Below are 6,123 nucleotides of genomic sequence, written 5' to 3' on the forward strand. Positions count from 1 at the left end.
ATATGGGATCGGAAGATTCTTTATAGGTGGGGTTTCCTGTTCTCACCCCAATTCTCGTTCAATGGAAGGTCTCAGGTGGTGAAAACTCCTGGAGACGATTTGGACTCCCTCCAGAGACTTGGAATCATTTCGGCCTCTGCCGAGTCTCCCTCCCACAGGCAAATCCGTAGCCCGAAACCGCGCGGTCCGCCACAGGCTGAGTGGTCAACCGCATAGACGGCCTCTCTGGAATGATCAGTACCTGTAATTGTTGAAATATTTTACTGTACTTGTTTAAACTCTTTTTCTTTCAGGTTCCGGGGACGCTTATACCCTTCTCCATATGTTGCTTAGTGTTTATTATGCAGTGTCTATCTTCGTATTGGCATATTTCACGTCCTGTTGATGTTAGCTTTTGCTATGATAGGCCGAATTTCATGCATTCAAATATTTCTACCAGTACTTTCTGAATCCATAGAAGGGTAATATTAGGCTGTCCCCCACTCTCGTTACTATATGACTCTCTGAGTCCTTTACTTAATGACAAAGTTGTCTTTAATCTCACTTTGCAATAGGGGTTTCCCAGCCCCACCCATATGTGCTTATGTCTGTTATGTCAAGTTATGTTGCCAGTTCATATGCTAGCTTAATTGTTATGTGCTTTCTACTGGCTGGAATTCTAGTCCACCCCCCCATCACAGTGGGCCCCATCTCCGTAGATGGCGTCTTCAAACTGTGATGCCCGTCGAGTCCATGAGACTTCGACCACATTTTGTTCTACTATTGGTCTACCATTTTTTTTTTGTTTTCCCCAATTTCTCCCCAACTTTGCTGCCCTCCCCCTTCCCTGTGCATCCGCACTCCTGGATTAGACTTCTCAGGTATATTACTTATCCGCCATTCTATTGGTATCCGCCATGAGTTTGAATATCTTAACCTTAAACGTCAACAGTTTAAACTCTCCTTGCAAGAGGACTATGGCGAAACAGTTTTTTTAAAAAGCAAGGGGCTGACATAGTCCTCTTGCAGGAGACGCACATTAAGACTATTCACCCGTCCCTGGCTTCTCGAGTTTCCCCGCAGGCCTATTATTCCTCTGCAGATAAGAAACAAAAAGGGACAGCGATTCTCTTACACCATAGTCTCTCTTACTCGGTCGACCAATCTTTCTCTGACCCTAAAGGCAGCTTTAATATTCTTGTACTAAACCTAGGACAGTCATTTCTGACGGTCGCCTCAGTATACACCCCTAATCTGGAGCAGGGTGCTTTCCACAGGGACTTTTTCACTAAACTGACTGAGCTCACCAAGGGTCGGATAGTTGTGGGGGGGCGGGGCTGGAATGCTGTGCCTGACCTTCACTGGGACCGCTCAGACTCCGAGACCAAGCCCTGCAACGATTAGGGAATCCAAAAGGTTGGCTGACACTATCTCCTCACAGAGCCTGTTTGATGCCTGAAGAGTTCTTTACTCTTCCGGGCGTACCTATACTCATTATTCAGTCCCCCATAGAATCCACTCTTGAATTGACCTTTTCCTAATTGATGGGGGTTCCACCCAGGGACTGTCTAGAGCATGGGTTACTCCAGTGGTATGGTCAGATCATCTGGCGGTCTCACTGTCGATGTCCTCTACGCGCCCTTCGCCTTCCTGTTTCCGGTGGAGATTGAATTCCTTCTCCTCCTGAAGAAGGAATTTGTGGAACAGACGAGGAAGTCACTAGATGAATTCTTTGAATTTAATGTCACCCCAGAGATCTCCCCTGCTTTGATCTGGGAAGCTCATAAAGCTTCTATTCGGGGACAATTTATTTAATTGGCGAAGGCACAGAAGCTAAAAGATTCACAAGCGATTGAGGATCTTGAGCTCCAGATCAAAGCTCTTATGCTTAAACATCAGCTGAATTCCAAACGCTCGATCTATAGCAAGCTTTTAGCCCTCAAAGGTCAGTTACACCAGATTCTCTCTGCCAAAGCGATGAGATGGCTACAATACAAATTCTATGTTAAGGGCGATAAGGCCGACTCTCTCCTGGCCGCCCGTCTACGCGCTCAGAAACAAAGGAGTAGAATACTTTAACTTAATGATGCCCAGAACAGGCCAATCTATGATCCCCAAAAAATAGCTAATAGTTTCCAGGAGTTCTACCAGAACCTATATAATTTACCTACCCCTGTCGATACCGCAGATATGCAACTCCGCACAGATGCGTTTCTTTTTAGCTGCTCGCTGCCAAAACTCTCGGTAACGCAACTCCACTCCTCCACTCCCTTAATGCGGACATCACTACCGCAGAAATTGATTTAGTGATCAAATCGCTCAAAAACTCCTCGGCCCCGGGTCCAGATGGACTCCCCGCATTATATTGTAAGAAATTTAGGCCGTCCTTGACTCCCTTCCTGAGAGACTTCTTTAATGGTATCTTAGCTGGATCCTCTTTCGACACTGCCACTACTGTGGCAGAAATAGTAGTTATTCCAAAGCCCGACCGAGATCCTACTAGTTGCAGCAACTATAGACCCATCTCGCTGTTAAACTCAGATCTGAAAATATTCGCAAAATCTTGGCCAACCGCCTTGCTGGAGTGATATCCCATCTGGTTCATCCCGATCAGGTGGGATTCATGCCAGGTAGACAGGCCTATGATAATATTAGGAGAGCGGTCGACACTATTCAATCAATATATCTAAAACCCCCTCCCTGGTCATGAGCTTAGGCGCGGAAAAGGCCTTCGACCGTGTCTCCTGGCCTTATATGCATAGGACTCTGGCACACTTTGGTTTCAAAGATAATTTCCTATTGGGTATTAACGCACTCTATAACTCCCCTACGGCTCGCGGTCTCGTCAATGGATGCTCTTCACAAACCTTCACGGTGCATAATGGTACCAGACAGGGTTGTCCCCTCTCCCCCCTCATTTTTGCCCCTCATGATTGAACCCCTGGCCTCCAAAATACGTAGTTGCCCTGATGTCTCGGGCATCACTATTGGACCGGAATACAAAATCTCCCTTTATGCAGATGATGTCCTCCTTATGGTTTCTAATCCGCTTATATCCCTCCCCACTTTATTTCAGATTTTACAAGATTTCAGTGACACCTCCAACTTCAAAATTAATGATTCAAAATCGGAAGTCTTAAACTTCTTCCTCCCCAACCCACTCAGACGGTCCCTGGCCTTGAACTTCTCCTTCAAATGGAAACACTTCCATATGAGATATCTCAGAATATATCTGACTAATAAATATTCCCAACTTTTTACTTCCAATTTCACTAGGCTTCTCAACTCAATATCAGCAGATCTCACGAAGTGGTCTAGTCAGTATATCTTGTGGACTGGCAGGGCGAACGCCCTGAAAATGAATATCCTACCCCGCTTGCTTTATCTCTTTCAGGCCCTTCCAATTACGGTACCCTCCCATGTATTCACTACGTTGCAGAAAAAGGTGTCTCTGTTTCAATGGGCTGGTAAGAAGCCTAGAGTCCGTCTTAAAACTCTGTTCAACGGGGCTAAGGAGGGAGGACTGGAGGTCCCCAACCTGAAGCTCTATTATTACGCTGCGCAGCTATCACAGGCCACTCAGTAGCATGTAGAAGGCTTCTCTAGACGTTGGGTACAGACCGAAGTTAGCTGCATAAGTGCAATATTCGATTTGGATTCCCCGAGCTCAACGGCCTCCCAGACTCTCTCTCTTCCCGCCTATTGCCATAACCCTCACCCTCTGGGACAGGCTCTGTAAGACCTATTCGTTGCTCTCCTCCTCCCCTAAACTCTGTCCACTGTGGGATAACCCCGCATTCCCTGAGGGTTGTGGCCACAATAACTTCAGAAGCTGGAAGTTTCGTAACTTCAAGTTTCTCAATGATTTAGCTCCCTTACGAGGCTTCCCAGATTTTACTACCCTTCAAGATAGATTTAATTTGTTGCAACAATGTTTTTTCTAATACTTGCAGCTGCGTAGCTTTCATTCTGCCTGGTCTCGGGGAGTTGGAGTGTGGACCGGTTCTCCCCTGGAGCAGCTCTGCCTCCGGCGGCCGCCGACGAGGGATCTCATTTCCACGCTATACCAGATGATGTTTGCACATAAACAGCCCCCTCTGGCTAAACACGAGGAAGCTTGGGATTCAGACTTCCGTGAACAGCTGGGTTCTGACACCTGGGCCCAGATTAGACGAGATATAGTGACCTCCTCAACAGCAATAAGGCATAGAGAAAACTCATAGAAAATTTATACGAGGTGGTACTTGGTCCCTTTCTCATCTAAAACGTATATTCCCGAACTCATCAGGCCTCTGCTAGAGGAATTGTGGAATGGAGGGCACCCTGCTTCATACATTTTGGGAATGCCCTAAAATCTCCCCGTTATGGCTAGCGGTTAAACGGCTGCTCTTTGACATCACCAATGTTAGGGTCCCATTTTCCCCTTCCTTTTTCCTTCTCCCGAGGGAGATCCAGGGTTTGGAGGGGGCAGCCCAGAGACTAATCTGGCACATCACCAGTGTGGTGAAATGCAGGATTGCCTTTCACTGGAAATTCAATATTATTCCGTCCATGGCTGCTATTACAATGACCATTTTGAATACCTATCAGATGGAATTCCTGTCCAGTATTGTGGAGAGTACATCCTCCACCTTCTCTAAAACTTGGATGCCATGGTTGCGTTTCCACGGTGCCCCCCCCCCCCCTTTACCTATGGCCTGTAGTGATAGGAGGTTCAGTAAGCTCTCCTATATTGGCTCTCAATTATGTGTGTAGTAGATCGGGGTGTTGTATCCTGGTTTGAATGCCGCCATATTGTTCTCGTTCATGCTCCTGATGTACTGAAGCTTTGAATATGCCTGTATAATCTTTTTCTGCTTTGCACTGAATTGCGGTTGCACGTTCCCTCCCCCCCTGCCCTCCCCCCCAATTCCTCTCCTCTTATTAGAATCTATGTGCTGTTATTATATATTCTGCTTACATATTGAAATGTCTATGCTGTATTATAATGTAAAATCTTTCCAATAAACTGTTCTTTAAAAAAAAAAAAAAAAGAAGAGTGCTCAATCAAATCAAAATTTGGTGTGACCACCCTTTGCCTTCGAAACAGCATCAATTATTCTAGGTATACTTGCACACAGTTCTTGAAGGCCTAAAATCACTGCAGCAAAATAGTGGCACTCTGACAATGTTTCAAAGAGTTTATATTAAACCGTGCATACCAATGTTTTGGGGGAAGGAACACCCCTTTGTAAAGGTGCAAACACAGTGTAACAAGTGTCTTATCTTTAAATAAGTGAAGAAGCCTGCCTAAAGTGATCCCCTGGTGCCGACGCTCTGTGTGTCCATCACATCTATGGGAGGTCATCATCATCTGGTAACCAAGGAGACCGGCACAGCTGCTGGGTGTGTACATAGTGTCTCGCTAAAAAGAAGTCACTGTGCTGCTGGCAACCGGTAACCATGGTTACATCACATAGATGTGATTGGCACACACGGAGTGGCGGCCCCAGGGGATCACTTTAGTCAGGCTTGTTCACTTTTTAAAAAATGTAAGACACTCCTTGTTGCACTGTTTGAACCTTGACAAAGTGGCATGCATACCCCGAAACATTGGTATGCAAGGTTTAATACAAACTATAGAAGTGTCAGAGTGCTGTTTGGCTTATTGCTTTTCTTTTTTTTTATCTGAAGAAATTTTATTAGAGAAAATTTTCAATACAGAACATACACAACGTTATGAAAACAGAAAGGCCAATAACATAGTAACAGTATGTCTGTAAACCATAGTACATGGTAGTAAAGTAATAATACTAAAAAGACTTAAGAGTTAGATATAGAGAAAAAATAGGGGAGATAAGAAAGAGAGGGGATAGAGAAAGAGTGGGACACAGGATAGAGGAGATGCTGACCATCAGTCTTTCAGGGAGACTGTAGAGAACCTGCGCAAATTTCTGTACATTTTTAACTAAACTGTATGAAGACATATATAACAAGGAGCTAAACATTCACATCTTGTCAGGCAAGGCATTCCGGGAGGTAATGCAAGAGGAATAGTAATCAAGCCACGGTAGCCATTTCAGTAGAGGGGATTGGGGGGCTAAGGAATATTTAATGCTCATAGTTTCCATTTCACAATTGCGCTGTATTGACGTTATAATTTTG

This window comes from Pseudophryne corroboree, chromosome 1 (assembly GCF_028390025.1).
Source record: "Pseudophryne corroboree isolate aPseCor3 chromosome 1, aPseCor3.hap2, whole genome shotgun sequence".
In the NCBI taxonomy this organism is placed as follows: domain Eukaryota; kingdom Metazoa; phylum Chordata; class Amphibia; order Anura; family Myobatrachidae; genus Pseudophryne; species Pseudophryne corroboree.